Raw genomic sequence first — 23,230 nt, 5'->3', positions numbered from 1 at the left:
ATTTGTGAGAAAACTCCCCACAGGGAGAGTTATGTGCTGTGATCAGGAAAATGACTGTATGACATCAGGAGCTGAACATAAGCACTGATCAGGGAAGCCAAGGTAATGGGCCAAGGGCTAAGACTAGCCCTTCCCAAATTACCTACAGCATGCCCATCTTCTGAACTTCAAAATCATGTAGTCTGCTCATATGAAATTTTCTTGCAGGAACACCAAGGTGTCATTTCCCTAACCCTTTCATGGTCCCACAGTCCGTTTTCCAAAAGCCAGTTTACTGTTCTCCTAACAAACTCATTTGTGCAGTACTTAACAATTAGGAGCTTGAGATCAAAAGGGAAATAAAGGAACCATCAACAACAGAGACGTAAGCGTTACATCCCAAAAATTACTAGAAGAAAATGTGAGCAAACTTCTGATACCATCCAGATGAGCAAAGCTTCCGTTATTTATCTGACTTCAGCTAAAAATGAAAGACTGGCACCATAACCATAAATATGACAAAGCACTGGAAAGCTCCGAAAGAAGTAAAATCTAAAAATGGGTACCTGAGTAGCAACAACAATGACAATGACAAAAGAAACGGGGTAAAGGCGAATGACAAATGGGAAACTGTATTTTAACTTATATGCCAGACGATGAGTCTATTGCCTGAGATAAAGAAGCTACTGCAGGGGGCTGGAGCAATGTCACCTACATCAAGTGACTCGCACTGCCTGAAACTCCAGAGGCTCTAGCGCCCCCTTCTGGCCTCTGCAGGCACCTGCACTCAGATGCACATACATGCAGAGACACCCACGTAATGATAAAAATAAATCTCTCTTGTTTTTAAAGAGCTAATACAAAGCAGTAAAACAAAATGGGGAAATGGACAAAGGGCATGATCAGGAATCTTACAAGAGCTACGAAAAGTCAGCTCTGAGATGACTCAACCTCTGGGCAGGGAGCTACAGACCTACAAGCCTAACTTCAGAGGAGACAGAAGGAGTCTCACACTGGAGCTTACCTGAGCTAGACAGAGAGTTTAAGGCCAGCCTGTGTGGGCTACAGAGCAGAACCCTGGTCCCAAAAGAAAATTTTAAATAAATAAAATTATAAATAAAATGGCTTCATGTTATTTAAAATACAACAGTGCAAAAATTCAATTTTATTTTAAATAATGGAAAATAAAGGGTTTTACATGTCCAAGAACATGTGGAAATATTCATATGTTCAAAGAAAAAAGTGTGCATTTTATGGAACGTTTTTAAAGATCTACTTCTATTTGTGTGTGTGTGTGTGTGTGTGTGTATGTGTATGTGTGTGTGACTCTCTATGAGTATATCACAGGGTATTCCAAGCCCTCAGAGGCCAGAGGAAGGTGTTTGGTCACTTGGAGCAGGAGTTACAGAAGGCTGTAAACATCCTGACGTGGTTGCTGGAGATGGAAGTCAGGTCCTCTGGAAGAGTAGCAAGTGCTCTCAACCACTGAACCACCTTTCTAGTCCCTAGGATGATGATGATGATTATCATTATTATCTACAAAACTAATACAATCATTTAAATTTTAAATGTGGGACTAGAGGGACATATAGTTCAGTGGTAAACATACTTACCCACCATGCAGATGGCCCTAAGTTCAATCTCAAAACTACAAAAACAAAGATAAATAAAATAAAATTTGAAATATGCCTAGCTCTTTAACCTTTTGACTTTAACTGACTTGTTCCACTCCCAGAGAATTGTTCACAAGGCTCCAAAAAGTACAGACCCAGTACAACAGAAATCCTAGAGGGAGGACCAATGTGAACAGCCTAGAGAGAGATCAGCATGTCCTCCGGGGTCAACCCATGCCTCTTTCTTGGTGACTTTACATCACAGACCCCTTTCTACACTACATCAAAGGATGAGGGCAAGAAGACACAGATGGACAAACTACACCCGTAAGGTTTTATATGGCCAGGATGTTAAGTTGCCCATGAGCCGGGCAGAGGCCTTTAATGGTGGCTGAGTTTAAGCAAGACTCTGGGATAAACAGATCCCAGAAGTCAAAGGCTTCAGGAGTTGACTGGGAGTCAGACTCCAAGAAAGGTCACCAAAAATATGCTCAAAAGTGGGTGGCTCTCATCTGAGAAATAGACAAGTCCCTACAGAGCAGTCCTCGATACCCCACAGTGCTCCCTTGGGAGATACAACACTGGGCATCTGGAAGCTGGAAGGGCAAAGCCTGAAAGCAGCAGCAGTGGCTGTGATGGAGGAGGGTGAGCTGGAGTGATGGTGGCCATGATCTGCCATGGAGGAGGATGAGGGCCTTGTGCCAAACCCCTTCCTACTCAGCCTCCTGTACCATCATTCCTGGCTGAGCCAGACTCAGTGGACAGCACTTAGATTACAAGTGAATGTGCTGGTGTGAAGCAAGAGGAAGTTAAAAAAAAAAAAGAAAGAAAGAAAGAGGAGAGACAAGAAAGGATAACAGCCAGGTGGTGTGGTGCATGCCTTTAATCCCAGCTCTCTGGAGGAAGAGGCAAGTGGATCTCTGTGAGTTCAAGGGCAGCCAGAGCTACACAGAAAAACCCTGTCTTAAAAAAAAAAAAAAAACAAGAAAGAAAGAAAGAAAGAAAGAAAGAAAAATAAGGAAGGAGGGAGGGAGGGAAAGAAGGAAAGAAAGAAGAAAGAAAGAAAGAAAGAAAGAAAGAAAGAAAGAAAGAAAGAAAGAAAGAAAGAAAGAAAGAAAGAAAGAAAGAAAGAAAGAAAGAAAGAAAGAAAGAACAACAACCAGAGTGTATTGGCCTGGTTTTGTGTGTCAACTTGACTCAGGCTGGAGTTATCACAGAGAAAGGAGTTTCAGTTGGGGAAGTGCCTCCATGAGATCCAGCTGTGGGGCATTTTCTTAATTAGTGATCAAGGGGGGAGGGCCCCTTATGGGTGGTGCCATCCCTGGGCTGGTATTCTTAGGTTCTATAAGAAAGCAAGCTGAACAAGCCAGGGGAAGCAAGCCAGTAAGAAACATCCCTCCATGGCCTCTGCATCAGCTCCTGCTTCCTGACCTGCTTGAATTCCAGTCCTGACTTCCTTTGGTGATGAACAGCAATGTGGAAGTGTAAGCCGAATAAACCCTTTCCTCCCCAATTTGCTTCTTGGTGATGATGTTTGTGCAGGAATAGAAACCCTAACTAAAACACAGAAAGAGAGGATAATGGAGGAAGGAAGGGGGTGTGGTCTCAGTATATTGGGTACAGACACTGTATTGTCATAATGAAGCCCTTACTCTGCATAATTAATGAGGATGCTCTACTAACAGAAGCTCAGTCCTGGAAACATCTGTGGTTTTCAGATGGGATTTGTCAATATCCCAAAAGTATCCTGAACACAAAAATAACAGTACTCTTAACACAGAATGCTATTTAAGGAGGAGACGCCAAGGGATGTGCCCAAGACATGAAGTGGCATCTTTACCAGACAAAGGAGGAGACACAGATAATCACAGGACACAGAGCACCCTTTGCGGAGGGGTGGATGTCCACGAAGAACCCCAGCACAGTGAGTGGGCTGCAAGACAGTAACAGAAAACTGTCAGCACTGTCTCTGCTCCTGTCCGATGCGCTGGACGGGATGTCTCCTCCCACCTGAAGCTCTGTCCCAGCCTACTCATAAAGAAGGACCGAGCTCAGACAGAAACAAGTACCTACTTAGATTACAAGGATGCCGACAGATCAGTGGGAAATAGTCAGGCTAATGTGCGTTCGACCTCTTAATCGGCTATTTTATCAGTTCTATTCCTGTCGCCACAAATAACTGAGTAGTTTGTAGACTTTCAAAAAGTAAAGAGAAAGTGGAGAGAGGAGAAATGAAATAATTTATTTCATTTATAAATAACAATGGTGTAAACAAAATGAGAAGTGAAGAGAAGATTTTGGGACTAGCGACTTCGTGTAAAGGCACTTGTCAACTAGGCTGAGGATCTGAGTTCTATCCCCAGGACCCACATGGTAGAAAAAGAGAGTTGACCCCTGAAAGCTGTCCTTCACCTCCACAGGCTCACTGTGGTGTGCTAGCACAGACACACACACACAAATACATGCATGTGCACATATACACAATAAAAAAATAATAAAAGATACACCTGTATGACATTAGGTCAACTTGCTATATATATAAACCCACAGACACACAAATTAGTATTCCCCTAATACTAACAACATCGTCACAGAACATAATGGGAAATATACAGAGCAAACTAAACTATAAAAACTGTAGGAATAACACTACCAAATAACACCAAAGCACAATCATCTTTTAAAATAAAAAGTACATATCTTATTGCGAGCGTATTTAGAAAGCACCAATCCGTTTGCTGACAATAGATTCTCGCGTCATTTATTTAACCTGAAACCAACAGACCGGCAGGCAAGATGCCCGACATATGCTAAGTCGTGAGCCAATCAATGGGGATGCATAAACACACAACTCGGCCACAGGAGCGCCTGCGGGCTGCAGCACTCACTGTGTGTCTGTGTAACACAGGCATCCTGAGAAATCCCATCCTGCTCCACTCCCATCAAAGGGGAAAGAAAATGGCGTGGCGAGTTTACCACGGAAAGCACTGCGTGGTTGCGTTCATTTCTGTGGAGAGGGGGCTGTTACTGAGTAAGGTGTGAGAACCAAACGCCACACTTAGTTCGGATCTATCTGACAACTGGAAGAAGTCTTTGCAGACTAGCTATAGCTCCAGGTATCCTAGGACGAAGTGCACGGCTATAGTAGGCTGAGACCGTCCTGAACCCTGGCTTCATGGAAACTGCGACAGAGAACCAGAGAACGTGGAAAGTACTGCAGCCTGTATCTCACTAAACTCGACCAGAGAAGCCCAGGTCCGTTCCTGTTCGCTATGCATTCTCCTAATCAAAATTACCTATGCTGAGCTTGGAGGCAGAGAATGCGGAGCTCAAGGTCTCGCTCAGCTGCACGGTGATTAAAAAAAGATAATTTTTAAGAATTAGGCTAAGCACGATGGCTCGTGTCTTTAGTCCCAGCACTCGGGAAGCAGAGGCAAATCTATGAGTTGGATGCAAGCCTGACCTACATACCGAGTTCGAGGCGGGCCAAAGCTACATACTTGAGACCTTGGCTCAAAAGCTCTGAATAAATAAATAAAATCTAAAAGGAGATGTAATAAGAAGAAAGGTGGAAAGGGAAAGCAATTTGAAATTTGAAACTGACAGATGGTGAAATGCCTGTGGCTTTTGCCTTATGTCATAACTATTTCTGGATGAGTAAAAACAGAATTTTTCCCTTTTAGGTATTCCTACTGTCTTCACCCACTCCCTTTATTTCTTCTTCATGCTGGACACTGAACCAAGGCCTCACGCATACCGAGTGTGCACACTACCACTGAGCTACATTGCCTGCCGGTATTTTCTTCTTTCCTGCTTTTTATTGACACACCAGAATGCGAGTATTAAGAGGACAGGATTGGCCCTCCCTGCTATCCCTACACACGGAAGAGTGCCCAGCCTTTAGAGGCAATCCCTGCCCAGATAGACTGCTCGCTTGTGTGGTCACTGTTACATCGGAGCGCAGAGGGTGACTCTTACCGAAGTATTTGATTTATGATGCTGTAAGTGGGAGGAAAGGTTGCACTTTACATGAGGCACTTTCCTCCTTGGGAAGGAAATGTGTATTTAAAATTTCAAAGGTGATACTCATTTTGTGAATTAACTTTTTACCTTAGAGACTTTGTTTCTCCTCCTTAAAAGTTTCCTGAGAAGATTCCAGAAGAGGAACTTTAGAAGAGTTTTGATTTCAGAATGCACAGCCTCTCCAAAGGAAAGTTTTCTTGATGTCGAAGAGCACCACGAACCTCTAATCCAGGCAAATGTTCGGGGATAACCTTGACCTCAGGGTATAGCCAGGCTCCAGACGGCTGCATCTCATCTGCCAACATCCCAGTGGTCAAAGAAAAGGCCAGACCTTAATTGCTAACTGCAGCTCTGGAGCCTTGCAGAAATGGGTGTGGCCAGGGAGGGAGGAGCGGGTAGAACACACGGTCCAGTTTGCTCATCCGTCACAGGACTGGAACTGTCTTTGACTTTAAGATATAAGTGGATTTGCCTGAATTAAAAAAAAAAAAAAACAATAACAACAACAAACCTAGCATCCTTCATGAAAACATGCTCAGGACAAAATGTATTACACTGGAAAATACAGCATTTGTGAGTAGTTACAGGAATTCTTCACTAATAAATGGGGGAAATCATAAGAATAAAAATGTACCAAAAGAGAAAAATATACACTAGGGAATTTATTGACTCTGCTAACCTTTCTATGAGTGATTTTCAACTTTGTATTTTGAAATGGTGTCAAGCTTACAGAAAATGCTTAGAAATAACACTACAAATAATTTCTATGCACTGCTCATCCGGACTCCTAAGTATGAGACGCTCCCATGTTTGATTTATTTTTCCCCTAACATGGGCACATCTACGTGAGTGTATGTGCCTGCATGTGGAAAAGAAAGATGTTCCCAAATCCTTCAAGAGCAGCTTGCAGACCTGATACTGTGATACTTCTAAATGCTGAGGTGAGGATTTCCCAAATCATAGGCGCTCTGTGTTATAATCAGTGACCAAAATCTAGGAAGCAACACAGATGCTCTGTGAACTTCATCTGTAGAATCTATTTATATTCTACCAATTATCTAAAAAAAAAAAAAAAAAAAAAAAAAAAAAAAAAAAAAAAAAAAAAACCTGCCCTTCCAGCCTTCCAGGAAATAAACCATTGTTTATCATACACTGCAGTTCAGTGTAACAGCTTTTTAATCTCAATTGATCTAAAATAGTTCCTCTGTCTATATTTCTGTCCATTACTCTGGCCGTACTTGTGAGAACTGATTAATTACCTTGAAGCTACCTCACCTTGGCTTTGCCTGGTGCTCTGTCACAGTTAGAAAAGGCTTGAACAATTTGACGGTATTGACATGAAGTAAGGTTGTGTCTGCTTAGCCACAAAATATTAAAAAGCTCAGAGTCCACACTAAGTTAAAACATTTTGGTTTCTCTGCCTTAAAATTAATCTGAGCAGGGTGCAGGGGCTAAGAGGCCTGAGATCAGTTCCTTAGGCTCACACAGTGGAAGACCAGGCAGATTCCCCACAGTTGTGCTCTGAGGCATACTTGGCTGTTTATGTGACAGGGGTCAGCATAGCAAATGCTTTTAGCCACTAAGCTATCTCTCCAGTTCCACGATTGTTAATGATAATACAGCCTTTTTATGAGCGTGTGTGTGAGTGTGTGTGTGTGTGTGTGTGTCCAATTGATTGTTTTGGGACTTTTGTTGTTGGTAGTTTTTTTTCCCTTATTTTTGCCTTTTAAATTATTTCGTGGGATTATAATTACACCATGTTCCCCTTCTCTTTCCTTCTTCCTGTTTCGTTATTTGGGTCTCCCTGTGTAACCCAGGCTGGCCTTGGACTTCCGATCCTCCTGCCTCGCCTTCTCAGTGCTGATGTGGCAAACAGAAAACCTTATGATGTTTAATTTACCTACATCTATGCTGTGATCATGTGGTCATCTCATTGGTATGGCCTTCTCTGAAGAAAAAAATACTTACTGCTTAAAAAAATTACTTAAATGTTTTGTAAAACTATGCCAACCAAAGTGACTCCTGCCTGCCTTACTCTCTGAGACTGAAAGTTCTCCAAGACTATCCTAAAACATTGTGTACCCATTCCAAATCTGGCTTTCATTGGCTATTAAAATCAAAAGCAACTTTAAAGTCAAAGATAAGAGGTTTTTGCTAAACTGAGCCTCCCATTAGCATATGAGAGACTCCACATCAGCACAAATCCTTTCCTAAATGAAACTAAACCTCTGACTAAATTAATAAGAGTTGGGTCTGACCTTTAAAATGCTAAAAAATACAGTTCCCAGTATAATTCCTGTTCATCCTAGACCAAACCATTCTCGTAGTAAATTATGGCGGTAACAGCTGGCCGCCAACGGAGTCAACTATTAATTGTATGTTCAGTGCACTGCCTGCTATGAATCAATATGAGTTATGGGCAGTTGTCACCAGTCTATAGATGCAAAGATAGTGCATTGAGAAATAATTTAAGGTTGGCTGTCAGCCGTCCCGGACTCCATGTCACTTGGTCCTCTCTCTGCTGAAGACAAGGCAACAATGAACTCAGTGGGAGCCATCTAATCTACTGTCTATCTCTGGGAGGACAACAGTCTTCCAGGGCTGGAGCAGTGGCTCAGCACATCAGAGCCCACACTACTCTTGTAAAGGACTCGAGCTTGGTTCCCAGCACCCACACCACAGTCCTTACAACTGCCTCTAACACCAGGTCCCCAAGGGACCAAACATCTCTGGCCTCCATGGGCACCTCCACTTACATCAGCACACATAAAAATACAACAATCTTAATGATGGTCTTCATAATCTAGAAATGGTCTTTGATTGTTCTGAACAATTTCTACATTTAACAAACACAGTGAAATCTGAAAAAGAGGTCATCATTTGATAAACTGTAACCCTCAGAATTCTCTATCCACTACCTGCTTTGTTTCCTGCTCACTGCTGTCCTCCAAACTTGCTCTCCAGATTCATAGAAGCCACCCGCTGTGGCCACCCCAGCTTCTCTAGGGTCTCCTTGAGCTGTTACTTCTCCTGTTGGCAATTCTTGAATCCCGCCCACCCTTTGCTTCCCATATGTTCCCACTCCTATACGGTAGTGCGGTTATGGGATCCAAGGAAACGATCCTGACAGAATCTATTTCTAAACATCCTTGTCTGGCTTTGACGGTCACTATACACCTCAGCGATACCTAAGTGGTTTCTGGGTGACATCCTCCAAATTTACTGATGACTCACTGATGGGAATATGGAAATTTAAGAAGTACAACACTGGCTCAAGGCAAGTGGAGGAAGTTCTTCTCTGTAGAATTTACTAGAGGCTGGTAGAGAGTATGGCTTTCCAAGTAAAGATTACATGGCACTATTTCTCAAAAATGTTCACCAAAGAAAACATCACTTTCCCACAATAATGCAGTTCTACTGTACTATGAGAAATGTTGGGGAAACACTATATTTACTAGTTCCTTATGAATTCCTAATTTTTTTAAACCAATCTACCCTAAAATCCCCGGACATAAATTCCATGTCAATAGAATAGATTACATGCTTCCCATTGTTTGCTGGAGAAATGAAGAAAAGACTGACATAGAAAAGCTGGAACTGGTTGGACTGGGCTCTGTGAAGGAGAAGCCACAGCACCCCATACTCATTATAGGCAGCTGAGAAGAGAGGCAGGATTATTGCCTACAGGCAAATGGTGAAGCAGGTTTAGTCAGCCTGCATATGAGTCATCTCTGTAGGAGAGCAATCTTCAGGCTGTAAATATCTGAGGGAGAAAGCTATGATGAACATGGTCTACCACACTGTCATTGTCCACATATGGAGCAGAGGAAGGATTGGCCATCCATCTGAGCTCCACCCCAAGAGGAAGGTTTTACCATTCCCATCCGTTTGGGGCACTTGACATAGTCGGATGCATTTCAACAGCGCAGGTCCAGTCAGGACTTGGCTCACTCCACTCATTACAGCTGTTTGTGGCTTGAATTGCTTGCTGGATATAAAACCACGAAGCTCGATGAATGCTAGGTAAATGCTCGGCCACTGAGATGCATCTCCATCCAAATACAAAATGTGTTAGATCACCTTTATTGAGCTACGGTTGACAAAAGGTACCCAACCCCAACATGCCCTCTAGTGCTCTCCCACAAGCACGTGTCCTCACTTAATCTGACCAGAATCTATCACTTCCATGATTCCAAAGTGTCTCCCCTGATCCTTTGGTCTACACGTGTTCAGCGCTCAGCAAACATTAATTTGTTCTTTTCTATATAACTTGCTGAAATTTGCTTTCTTCTATCAGCTACAATTACTGGTGGCCTATTTCTGCTTTTAGTATATTAGTTGAGTGCATATCACTCTGCCTTCTTTATAAAGTGGCTTTTATCCTTGTAAAGCATCCTTCTTTATCTCTGATAACATTCCTTGCTCTTCTCCACTCCTTTTCGGCTAGGGTTGCATGCCAAAAAAGGTATTCTTTCATTCTCGCCATGCCCTTGTTTTGTCTTGTTTGTTTTATGTGGTGCAGTTCATATACCTAGCACAAAAGTCTTACTTTATTCTCCAGTCCAACAGTCTCCAGCATTGTAAATGGAATATGTAAACCGTTTACTTTTAAGGTGGTTATCCATGCTGTTGAATTTGAAGGAACCCTCTTGCATTTTTATCAGCCCGATTTCCCTTCTCTGTTCCATGCCTCTGTTTCTTCCATGCTGGGTTGACTGCATTTAGAATTCTGTCCCCTCTTCCCTCCTGACCTGGTAGAAGAGCCTCTTGGCTTCTTAGTTTGTTGTTGCTTTACTAAGATATGCCTCTTCAACATCACAAAGCTTCTAGGGCTTATGGAACGTTATGGGAGGAGGAACCAGGAAAGGGGAAATGATTTGAAATGTAAATAAAGAATATATCTAATAAAAAAAGCCTCTTTCAAACAATGTCCTTCTTCAAATATAATGGAAGAATCTTTTGAGTCCCATCTCATCTTTATTCTATAGCTAATATTTTAATTTAATGTTATGAGCTCTACAAAACGTGATTACTTTTTTTTCCCTTTGGTTATCAATGTTTTCTACCTCTGATAAGGTCCTTACTAACAGGACACCCTCTATAGATAATATCTACAAATTATAGACAAAAAACATTTTTTAATAACTACTTGGAGGCATTGAACAGGGACAAAGAGAAAGGAAGTTGGGTTTCTTTCATTGTTGTTTTTAACTTGAAAATAAACCTAGTATCTACCCTGAAGAACTGGTAAAGCTATTATGAAAAAGTTGAGTTATGATAGCCCAAAAGAAGAACTGAGGAGGGAAATCTCAGAGGAGCAAGGGTCAATATGATCCCTAAATCCCCCAGCCCCCATTCTAATGGCATCCATTCTTGTGGATACCTACACCGTGCACGTTCCAGGAACCCAAGTAATGCTAAGAATATGGAATGTAAATCTAAGTCGCTACCTATATCAGAAAAAATGGAAATTGAAGCATGAGTATAAGACATTGTCTAAAAAATTACATGTTTTCCAGAAGAATGTCACAGAATCTTGAATTCCTACAACTTATAATATTCAGAATGCATTATAAAACCACACAACACACAGGAACATTTAAAAGATATGATGCTTTTTCAAGAGAAAGAATACTTAGAACAATCGTGAGATGCCCCAGGAGTTTGTTATTTCCACTGAAATTAATGAATTAAGATGAAGGTTTCAAAGCAGTTATGTGATTATGTTCAAAGTCATTAAAATATATAAAGTATATATAGAAGTCATAAAGTAAGTTAGAATGAATTAAATGTTAGACTATTCCACATAGAGAAGTAGAAACTATAAAGCAATGAACACTCTATAATTTGGAAAGATAGAATATCTGAAGTCAAAAGAACCCAGTGCTGCATCAATGAAAAAATAATCATTGTACTTGAAGACACCAGGAGAAGTCTATGATATAGACTGCAGAAAAAAAAAAAAACAATAGCTGGGTATGTTTTAACAGCATCTCAGAGCCTGCAGCCAAATATGAGTTTAGAGACTCACAAAGGAAGAAGAAGAATTAAAAAAAATCAGAGAGTAAGTGACAAATGAACAGGCTCCCTGAACACTAACAAAAACCTTTTGATGCCATGGTGTTACATGTGACTCTCCAAAGAAAAATTAAGAATTCTATCATGGATTCTATGATATAACACACAAGACACTTTAGAACCATTGTATAAATACAATAGAGTAGTATGTGGACTTTTGCTCCCAAAACGTTTCTATATTTGTAGTAACTCCAAGTAGATTCAAACTATGTAATGGAAATGCCAGTGAATATTTAAGTATGTATGCAGGTACTTTAAGCATGGCCATGTATATTACGTACATATGCAATACATATACATATATCTGTAACAAGTTCAAAAGAATGCAACAGAGATGAAAGAGAAGAGTATAAGAGAGGGGAAAAATAATATGTGGCTGGTAAAAATCCAATTTCGGCAGTAATGCCATTAAAATAAGTACACCAAACATTCTAATTAAAAATAAATCTTGGCAGAATGAATTTTAGAAGAAGAAGGAGGAGGAGGAAGAGGAGGAGGAGAAGGAAGAGGAGGCCAAATTATATGTTGTCTGAAAGTATTGTTAAATATAATAATCTAAATGGGAAACCAGCGATGGAAAGATATTTACTCCACAGCAAGTGAGCAGACAGACTAGAGGGCAATATTAATATAAACTAAAGCAGACTGTGGAAATCTCTAACACTAGTGTGTGTCACAGGCTTCTAATGGCAGCCATTCTCGGAGCCCGGGATGGGGGGAGTGTAAGTTCATGGTTATCCTGAGCTACATACAAGACTTTGCATCAAAAAAAATAATAAATAACCAAAAGAAATAAATAGAGATCTGGGTAATCATTTAATTACAAAGTGGTTAGTCCATCAGAAAATGAAGTTTCATTGTTCAGGGAATGGATCAAATCATTGTAAAGTGGTCCCAGGGCCTTGCACAGTCAAGACTATAAGAATATTAAACATCAACCCAAAGGGCATGGTAAATAAAATGAAGGGTTGTGTGACTTTTTATTAATCCATAAATTATACCTCCAACACACACACACACAAGCCCTAAAAAAAGACCACTTCAGTAATAGTGAAGGACAGTTACCAGTGTAGCTGTGAGGTTAACTTTTTTTAAGTGAGATTGTTTAGTTTTAGTGACAAAGGTTGAAGGGAACACAATCAAACTTATTATCATTTTAAGTGGAGTAGACAGCTCAAGTGGACTCATTAATCAAACCAAGGACACAAGACTACCAATTGAAATTAGAAAGAGTTTTTGTATAGCAATGGAAAGAAAATAGCTAATATGGAAACCCTTGCTTTCAAAGAATGAGCCAACCTAGCAGGGAGGATCTCTCTCTCTCTCTTTCTTTCTCTCTCTCTCTCTCTTTCTCTCTCTCTCTCTCTCTCTCTCTCTCTCTCATGTGTGTGTGTGTGTGTATTGTGTGTATGTGTATATATATATATACACACACATTTTGAGATAAATTGAGATTTAATGTATTAATGACATGCCAGGTTATATCTAGAACACTATTAGATATGAGAGAAATGCTTCAGTCTTCAAGACTTATAATCTACACAACAGACAGATCCAGTCATCAGCAACCCTTCAAAGTAAGCTGTTAACACAGCAGAGATGTGTTGTCCAACATGATAAGTCATAGTCAGAGAAACTCAGCTTGGGCAGTGAAAGAGTAACTACAGACTCACCACTGGCCGAAGTGCAGAGACAAGAGGAGGGGTGAATGCTCCCACAGGTGGAACTTCTATGTCAGTGCACCGCCTCCAAAGATTCCACGAACATTACAGAAGATGGAATGGAAAGGATGTAAGATCTGAAACAGGGGAGAGTAAGGTAGAACACTGTTGTGAGAAGATGCCACGACTGCTTGTTGCCCTCTCAGACTCACTGAAGCTGGGATTTCCAGCACAAGATGGATGAACACTGAATATGTGGTAATTTGAATGAAAATAGCCCCATTCATGTATCTGAATGCTTCCCTAGCTGATGGAACTATCTTGGAAGGATTAGGAGGAGTGGTCTTGTTGGAGAAGGTATGTCACTGGGGGTGGGCTTTGAGGTTTCAGAAGCCTACACCATTCCCAGTTAGCTCTCTGCCTTGCACTTGTAGATCAGATGTAAGCTCTCGGCTACCATTCCAGTGCCTGCCTGCCTGCCTGCCTGATGTGTGTATAGGTATAGGTACAGGTACAGGTATAGGTATAGGTGTAGGTGTAGGTGTAGGTATAGGTATAGGTATAGGTATATACGTGCATGTGTGTATACATATATGTGTGTATACATATATACATATATGTGAGTCTATATACATATACATATGTACATATATATATGTGTGTGTGTGTGTGTGTGTGTGTGTGTGTTTCTTTCTTATGTAAGTTGCCTTGATCATGATATCTTTTTATAGCAAGGGAAAAAGTAACCAAGACAGTTGATACACAGAGTTGGGGGTTTTGAAAGAATATTGAACACTTTGGTATAAAATAGTAGTTGAATGCTGTAAGTGGGGATTAATGGGCCATCTTAGTAAGAGTTTGCAAAACAGTGGTAAGGAGAGCAATGTGGACTATGGAGGCCTGGCTCAAGAGGTTTCAGGAGGGGGAACAATATGGGTAATTGTGCTAGAGAGCATTCTTGTGCTATTTTGGTAAAAAATGCAGCTGCTTTTAACCCTGGTCCTAAGAATCAAAGGTAAAATTGAGTTTTAGACACTTTTTGTCGGCAGAGGAGATTTCAGGCCTTACTATTGACTCTGTCGCATGGTTATTAGTAATCTTTCTCATGCTGATCTACAATGAAAAAGAGCAAGTTGTGCAAAAGAAATATGAAATGTACAGTTGGGCAAGAAAAAGAGCACCAGGGAATTTAATGTTGGAGCCATGATGTGTGCGGGAAGAGCTAGGGGAACTGGAATAAAGGAGCAGAGCCCGCAGGGTTAGTCCCCACCCAGCTGATCCAGCAGACTCTGAAAACAAGAGGCCTAGAGAATCATCTGTTCCTAAGGAGCAACAGCAAATCAAATCTCATGCAGATGTAGTTCATGGGGAGGCCAAGAGGCAGCGCGTGCAGGAAGCGGAACTTGGCAGCACTGGCCACCTGCTTCTGTTTGAGAGTCATGAAGGACGCCGGGATAAGGGGTTGTTAAGGAACGCCATTGAGGCCAGGCGTGCTGCTGGGGAGTCTGTCCGTGCAGACCCAAAGAAACCACAATGTGAAGCTGTTGCAGTGAGGCTGGAATGCATTGGAGATCCCGGGATTCCAGAACCATGGGCTGCTAAGGAGAGCCGCTTCCTACTGGGAGTGAACCCAGCTCGAGAGAGGAAAAGAAAAACAAAGCCATCTAAGCCCTTTGACACTGGACACAGAGCTGCAGGATTTGGCTTTGCCCTGCCGGGGTTTGGTTTTGCTTGGGTGCCGGATTTCCTCACTCTGCAACAATTCCTCCATTTTGAAATGGTAATACATGTGCCACTGTGTGTTCGAAGTATGTGATTTATTTTGATTTCACAGGGGACTACGATTAAGAGATTGCCTGAGTCGCAGAAGAGACAGAAAGAGCACAGGAACTTTTGAAGTTGCCAGATGGATCCAGTTTACATCGTGCCATGGCTATAAGCCTGTGAAGCGAGGGAACAGAATGTGGGGTATGAGTGATCCTCGTGGACTCCTGCATGTGAATGCTTGGTCCCCGGTTGGTTGGACTGTTTGAGAATTTGGAGATGTGGTCTTGGAAGAGGTGTGTCACTGGAAATGGGCTTCGAGATTTCAAAAACCCCACAGCATTCTCGAAATCTCTCTGCCTTGTGCTTGTGGCATTCTCCCATGGAAACCCTCAGACATGAATGCCTGCCTGCCCGCTACCGTGTTCCCCACTATGAAGATCCCTCAGACATGTATGCCTGCCCGCCAGCTACTGTGTTCCCCACCATAATGATCCCAGACTCTAACCTTCCAGAACCATCGAGCCCAGTAAATGCTCTCTTTTATAAGTTGCCTTGGTCGTAGTATCTTTTCACAGCAATAGAAAAGTAACGAAGACACGGTTTGTCTACGTGGACCCATGATAGCTTCCCTTTCCACTCGGGACCTGTATGTAGATAAAAGTAGTTAGGGAGAAGGATGCATAGGGCCATACCCCTCGCTGAGTATCATATAGGAAGTTAAATGTTGCTAAAAGACACAGATGTTCTTCATTGGCAAAGCCTAAGGACCTGTGCTTCTATAAGAATCCATCACTAGGAATACTGTAAGCAGCTCTAATGGAATCCTATAGGTCATCAAAAACAAGAAAAGGGAGGGAGGGAAGGAAGGAGAGAAAGAGGGAAAATGCTAATGAATGAGTACTCAAAGTTCTGTGGATGGAGAGATACCTTGGCAGTTAAGAGCACTCTGCTCTGCGGGGATCCCAGTTCAGTTCCCAGCACCACGTGTCAGCTGTCAATCCTCCATAACTCCAGTTTGAGAAGATCTATGGCCTGCTTCTCACCTATGGGTACCAGGCCTACATGTGGTATACATGCATACATACATACATACATACATACAGGCTCATACGTTTCTTAAAAAATATAACTTTAAAAGAAAATGTTTGCAGGGCATAGTGGCACATGTCTTTAATCCCAGCACTCTGAGAACAGAAGCGGGCAGATCTCTGAGTTCAAGGCTAGCTTTGTCCACAAAGCAAGTTCCTGACCAACCAGGACTACACAGTAAGATTCTGAATTCAAAAACAAATGTGCATACGCACTTAAACACCACACAGATAGTAAAATGTATGTCTTCTGCTCATCTCTCTGGACAGCAGGCATGGGAAGCTTGACTTGCGGAATAAGCTAGCTCACGTACTAAGAAAATAGGCCTTGGAGTCAGGCTCCCTCTCCCCCCACCCCCATTTAAATCCTGGCTCCGCAGACTCAGGGATTATGATGCAAATGCAAAAATATCCCAGTTTTTGCTTTAGCATCTCTGCGAGTGGGGTCTCTAAATCTCCAGAACGGGAGGGTGGGTTTGCATATTCATTTTTAAAGACAGAGAGAGAGCAATGCAAATGTATGTATAAGCAAAAATTTCAGTAAGAAACAAAGAACTCTATACATGTACGTAAATATCACTGTAAATCAAATTAATATGTACAATCAATATATCGATTAAAACTTTTGAGCACATGCAGAAGATTCTTGGTAACACAGGTGGCTGTTTATTATTGTGTTCAATAATTCTCCTGCTCTCCCTTTAAGAAGTCGATCGCCCATATTTTTATCTTCTATGTTTACAGGTATTCTGTTCTGACAACAGTGACTGAATGAGGTATTACTCAGCAGGCATACTTAAATGACTAAATAAACTGTATTTCTATAATTTTGCAATTTATTTTCTTTGGACTTTTATTATCCAATAATACAGTTGAACACCTGAAGAAGACTCAGCAACACGTTACTATGAAACTATCTACATTCTAACATGCTGGAGTTCCTGTTGGACCGCAGTCCTGTTAGTGCTCGGATGACCCCGTGCAGCCAAATGTCCCTAAACACACATTGCTCCCAACTCCTTTAACCCTCACATTCCTTTCAAGGAGACCCATCCATGGCAGGTCGCAGCAGAAGCACACAGAAGCAGACAGAGTCTCCCCCACAGAGGATCAGCCTCCAACTTCAGTTCTTTCAAATATACTCTGCCCATCAAAAGAGGAAAGCTCTGTTTTACAGAATGCCTGGATGGCCTCCCTTTTGCTGTAAGAATAATCCCAATGATATTTCATCGAATCCAGAGGTCTCACCTGAGTTTGAAGAGAGGGGATTTTAGAAGTGTCGTTTAGAGTCATTCTTAGAACTCCGCATGCAATTATGCTGTTTTGCAATATGCATATCAGAGAAAGATTACATCAGTACACTTATTTACAACCAGTAAATATCATCGTTATTTATTTAATACATGTTAAATATGCAACAGAGGAGTCTATTAAGCATTATAGTGACATTTTACAGAGATCATGACAGGAAATAGTATGAAACCACTCAGCATCAGATAATCTCAAAATGAAAAATGATAAAAGCAAAAATAAAAACCTGACCAATTTGTTTTTATCACATTTCCATAACTTTCCGTGCTGTTTTAAAGGTGAAAACTCTAAACATGTCTTTCCCTCCATTTTAATTCAGCTCAGTACTGATGGAACAGTCAACTAAAACCATTTCTTCCCCTTCAAGACATCTTTCTCCAAAGGGATGTGGACGTTCCCTTATGGGTCAGCCTGAATTCTCACACCACGCCCCTCCACGTCACTCCTTGCTGACCCCGATGTTGGCAGTAGCTGTGACCCTGAGGGTCCCCCTCTCCCACAGCAGTATTGTTATCAAGTAACATAGGTGTCATCTGCTTTTCTCTCCCCAAGAAATGAAAATTAAATCTTTAACAGACTGTCTGGTTTAAAGAAAACCTCTACGTGGTCATCCAGCAGAACTGCACAAACCAGGAAGTATTTGTTTGGATCAGCTGCATATTAGACAAGGAATGAGTTAGGAATCCAAGCAGTAGATGTGCTGATATTTTGTTATAGCATTAGTGTGTCTTTGACAAGCGGTGTCTACACACTTAAACTGAGCAGTCCATTAAAGCCCGAATGAAAGCAAAGGGAATGTACTCTACAGCTGTTGATTAAATTGTTAAAAAAAAAAAAAAAAAAAAAAAAAAAAAAAAACTTCTCAGGGTTTTCTTCCATCTTCCTCCAGCATAAAGAGACTAGCAGCCAAGAAACAAGCTCTAATTAAATCAGTTACGTTAGTTACGCTGCATTATATCATGTGAACAATTGTGCCTTTGCCAATCTTTACATGGAACAATTAAATAAAGCATATATAATTCAAATAGATAAAAACATGAGCTACCTCACACTTGACTTGCCTGCTCAGAACAGCTCTAAATGCTAAATAGAACGAGGTCTGTCTTGGCTGGAGTGGGGCAATGCCAAAGAGACTTTACAACATATTTAGGTTTCATCCTAATTTGCCTGTGATAAGTCTTTCAAATAAACTAGAAAATCCCAGAATTAGCTTTCGTCTGGGCTTCAGCGCCGGCGTTTCCACTAGCTATCTGCTTGGATTCTCAATGATACTTTTTCAATGTGCCCACCAGTCCCCTACACAGAGCCTGGCAGCATCAGTGTTTTGTTTTTTTTTAAGTACATAGCAATGTAATATATAAATCAAAAACAGTATAGCATAAAAGAGATGGTCACCTTGGGGGACTTTCTTTAGCTGCCTGCTAAGGTTAAGAGAAGATGAATTTTTCAATGTGTTAACAGTGATTTTCCCCCCTGTGATTTGATACAGATTTTTTTTCCTTTTAAAAGGTGAGCTTCATCTTCAGAAAAATCTATCCAAAGCTCTCAAAACACCAAGAAAACACCCACTAGACTGCACACTCCTACGCTGCCAGGAATAACTAAAAAAAACCAAAAGTTCCATGTATTCTATAAAAATTATTCATATCCCCAGTGTTCAACTTCTAAAACATGTTTGTGGCAAGCAAAGCTGACATCTCTGCTTTTCTAGCTAACTAAATGGTAGGGTCCAATGTCCAGCCTAGTGTTAGTGGCTTCAACATGCTCCAAGACAGTTTTCTGAATGCTTAACTTACTATGAGAGACCGAGGAACGAACGGGGTTTATTAAGTTATAGAATGCTCCCTGACGGCGTATAACTCATAAAAGTGAGGTGAAGTAAAGCTAAACACCATGGCCTCACCAAAGAAGAAAGCAGAAAAGAAGCACATGTTTTAATGCTCAGAGGTCCATTCTTCACGTCAAATAAAACTTTCAATAATAGCTATCAAGTTTCTCAAACAACGTGAGATCTATATCATAAAAATAGCACCGAAGGGGCTGGAGAGATGGCTCAGCAGTTAGGACAGCCTGCTCCTCCTGGGGACCCCTGTTCTATTTCTGGCAGCCATGACAGATGACTCAGTTCCAGGGGGATCCTGTGCACACGACATACATGAACCTGCATACACACAAGGCACACACCTACACATATTTTAAATACATCTTTTTTTGAAAATACCACTATATTAATTACATAACACTAGATGTTTTCAAAAACAAAACCGGAAGTCTCAGTAGATAATCACAGATGATGTTTATTATTTGTTTTAAGTTCAGAGAGAGGGGTGGGGTCAGGAATTCCACAGGGCCACTCAGAGGCCAGGATGGTGAGGAGTAGGTCATCTCAGCTGCTGCTGGTATTCGAAGTTACCCACCCAAGGGAGCGACATCCAGCCAGCCGGAAGCTAGAGATGGAGGGAGCGTGTTCTGTCAGTGTTTCTAGCCCAGAGGCCCGTGTATTGTGTGTTGGCATCTCGATACATGTGGCATTGGCTTGAACGTAGCACCATAATGGTACCAGATGCCGGGGCCACCGTAAAATGTAAGCGGAAACAGGAACCTGTCTTGGCCAAACTGTAGGAGAACTCTTGGACTTCCGGGTGGTTCAGCGGAGGTAGGTACTTGCTAAGCAAGCGGATCCCCCTGAGTTTGAGTCCCAGAACCCACTGGAAGAGACCTCCTCAGGAACAAGCCAGCCACATTTAAAACCAGTTCAACCAGGAAAGAAATGGGAGTGGAGAGGAAAGACAGAGGGAAGAAAGCAAGTAAAGAAAGAAGGGGAAGAAAAGGAAGGGAGGGAGGAGGGAGGAAGGAAGAAGGAAGGAAGGAAGGAAGGAAGGAAGGAAGGAAGGAAGGAAGGAAGGAAGGAAGGAAGGAAGGAAGGAAGAAAATGTTCTCTTCTCCTGACAGAACAATTTAGTCTGACTTTTCCAGAACTTAATAAGTCTTGCAAACCCAGCTCTGGCTCTTGCGTTCATGGTAATGTCCATTCACATGGAACTCAGTTTAAAAAAAATCATAGAATATGGAAATAAAGGATGAAGCAGAAAAAATTGTGCAATTTTAGGGCTTAGAAGTTTGCGAGCCAGTTTGATTTGCTAATCTGCAGCCTGAGCTCCTGAAGGGGAGAGAGAGGAGGGGAGTTCACAATCCACAAACCAATTTGTGTTGTTTCTGCAACATTGCAAAAGTGCCACTCATGAATATGCTAATGAAATTGCACTGAGAGTTTTGGCACTTTTTCATCACCTCAGCTAGATTAGAGCATAGTCACACGACGGGCTTACACATCTTCAGAAACTGCTGTGGTAGTAGAAAAAAAACAGATCTGTGATATTTATAATATGACAAAAATTACAACCATGCCACAATAAAATAATTATTATTTTATACATAACTAATAGTCTGCACCACACACACACACACTTTGCTGTTACACTCTTTCACTGTTTCCCACATATCCTTTTACTGGTGCAGAAAGACATGTGTATTTGTCAATGGACTCACCTTTGTGCCCACTTCAAAGATAGAAAACTATTTTTTATAGAAATATTAAGGCAAAGCAGTAATCTTTACTTTCAGATCATTAGGGTTCAGAAAAGAGAACTGGGGGGGGGGCTGATTTTACTTTCAGCCAGTTACTATTATGATGGTCAAAATATATCCCAGGGTCTGTCCAGTGGCTTTTAGCCAGATGAAAAGTTCATGCCTGCATTGTTTGAAGGAAGGAGTCACCCAACAGGTAAACAGCTGTTCAGTCCTTCCAGCCACAGTAAGTAGGCCCAGCCACAAGGAAGAGACTGCAGTGTCTCTCCAAATGGGATCCAGCATGCCTATGTAGGTATGCTCCCTATCCTTTTCAGCTGAGCCTATAGATACTCCTGTACTCATAACTAGGCTCTCCCTCCAATGGCCAAGTGGGGGGCCTTCATTTGGGGTAATGTGAAGCAAAGGCATAAGAGAAATATAAACCCACTGGCTCAGTAATAATTTAGAATCTCTGCTTCCCAAGGAGGGGATGATGCTGTTTCCATGCACTGGGAGGAAAATGCTATCTCTGTGCACTGGGAGGAAGATGCTGCCTCTGTGCACTGGGAGGAAGATGCTGGTCCCTTGCACTGGGAGGAAGATGCTATCTCTGTGCACTGGGAGGAAGATGCTGCCTCTGTGCACTGGGAGGAAGATGCTGCCTCTGTGCACTGGGAGGAAGATGCTGCCTCTGTGCACTGGGAGGAAGATGCTGCCTCTGTGCACTGGGAAGAAGATGCTGGTCCCATGCACTGAGAGGAAGATGCTGGTCCCATGCACTGGGAGGAAGATGCTGGTCCCATGCACTGGGAGGAAGGTGCTGTCTCTGTGCATTGGGTAGAGGATGCTTGCCCCATGCACTGGGAGGATTCAATTGGTTTCCTCACTATGTTTTACAGGTACAGTACAAGGAAAGACACTATAGATTAGTTTAAATTGTTTAATCAACAGAAAAGAAATGTTTTTCCAATTAGTAATAATCCCATAGTTGTTAAGAGATATGTAAATAATAAATTTTTTTCCATGCATTATCTCAAAGAATACCATTCACTTACTGGGACAAGGCTAGACACCCACTCATTTAAAAGGATATTATCTCCAGATGATGAAATTGTCAATCAAGAGGCAGAGGAGAAGAGAAAGGGTACAGAGAGAAAGATCATCTATTCCTGTGCTTTGTCCAGTAAGTTTATGGTTTTCACAAAACAAAAACTACTTTTACCAATTCTAGTTAAACTCTGATTCCCATGGTATGACTCACCCCAAATATCCTCATTTTGAGAATAATTTGATAATATTAAATTAATAAGATTATGCTTATTTTTTTAAAAGAGTTGTTTGCAGGACTGACGAGAGAACCCAGGGGTCTAAAGCACTGGACTCGATTTCCAGCACCTACATGGCAGCTCACAACTACCCGTAATTCCAACTCCAGGGGAACAAGTGCTCTCTTCAGGCTCCTACAGGAACCAGGTACACACATGGTGCACAGAGATCCTTACAGGTAAAACACCTCTACACATAAAAGAATAAGTTAAAGAATAAGTTGGTTATTTCTAAGAAAAGAACATAATTCATTCTAACTATATCAAACAGGACTTTACGTGATTTAGTTTCTGTATGACTATATTTATAAGGCTCGTGTCTGTGTATACACATGTGAGTAAGTGGAGCTGAAATTGCGTTGCTGGAGGAGAGATAAATAAATGGTGACTTAAATGGGGTTTCTATCGCTGCAACAAAATGCAGGACCGAAAAGAAAGTTGAGGAAGAAAGAGTTTACTTGGCTTACACTTCTACATTGCTGATCGTCATCAAAAGAATTGAGGGCAGGGACTCACACAGGGCAGGAACCTGGAGGCAGGAGCTGCTGCAGAGGCCATGGAGGGCGCTGCTGACTGATTTGCTCTTCATGGCTTGCTCAACCTGTCTCTTATTGAACCCAGGACCGCCAAGGACAAAAGCACCCAATATGGGCTGAGCCTTTCCCCCACCAATAGCTAACTAAGAAAATGCCTTACAGCTGCATCTCATGGAGGCATTTTCTTTCTCAATTAAGGCTCCCTCCCTTCAAATAACTCTAGTTTATGTGTCAAGTTGACATAACACTAGGCAGCAAAGATGATGACATATAGTGGAC

Source organism: Apodemus sylvaticus, chromosome 11, assembly GCF_947179515.1.
Source record: "Apodemus sylvaticus chromosome 11, mApoSyl1.1, whole genome shotgun sequence".
Taxonomy (NCBI): Eukaryota; Metazoa; Chordata; class Mammalia; order Rodentia; family Muridae; genus Apodemus; species Apodemus sylvaticus.
Note: the sequence above shows the minus strand (reverse complement) of the source record.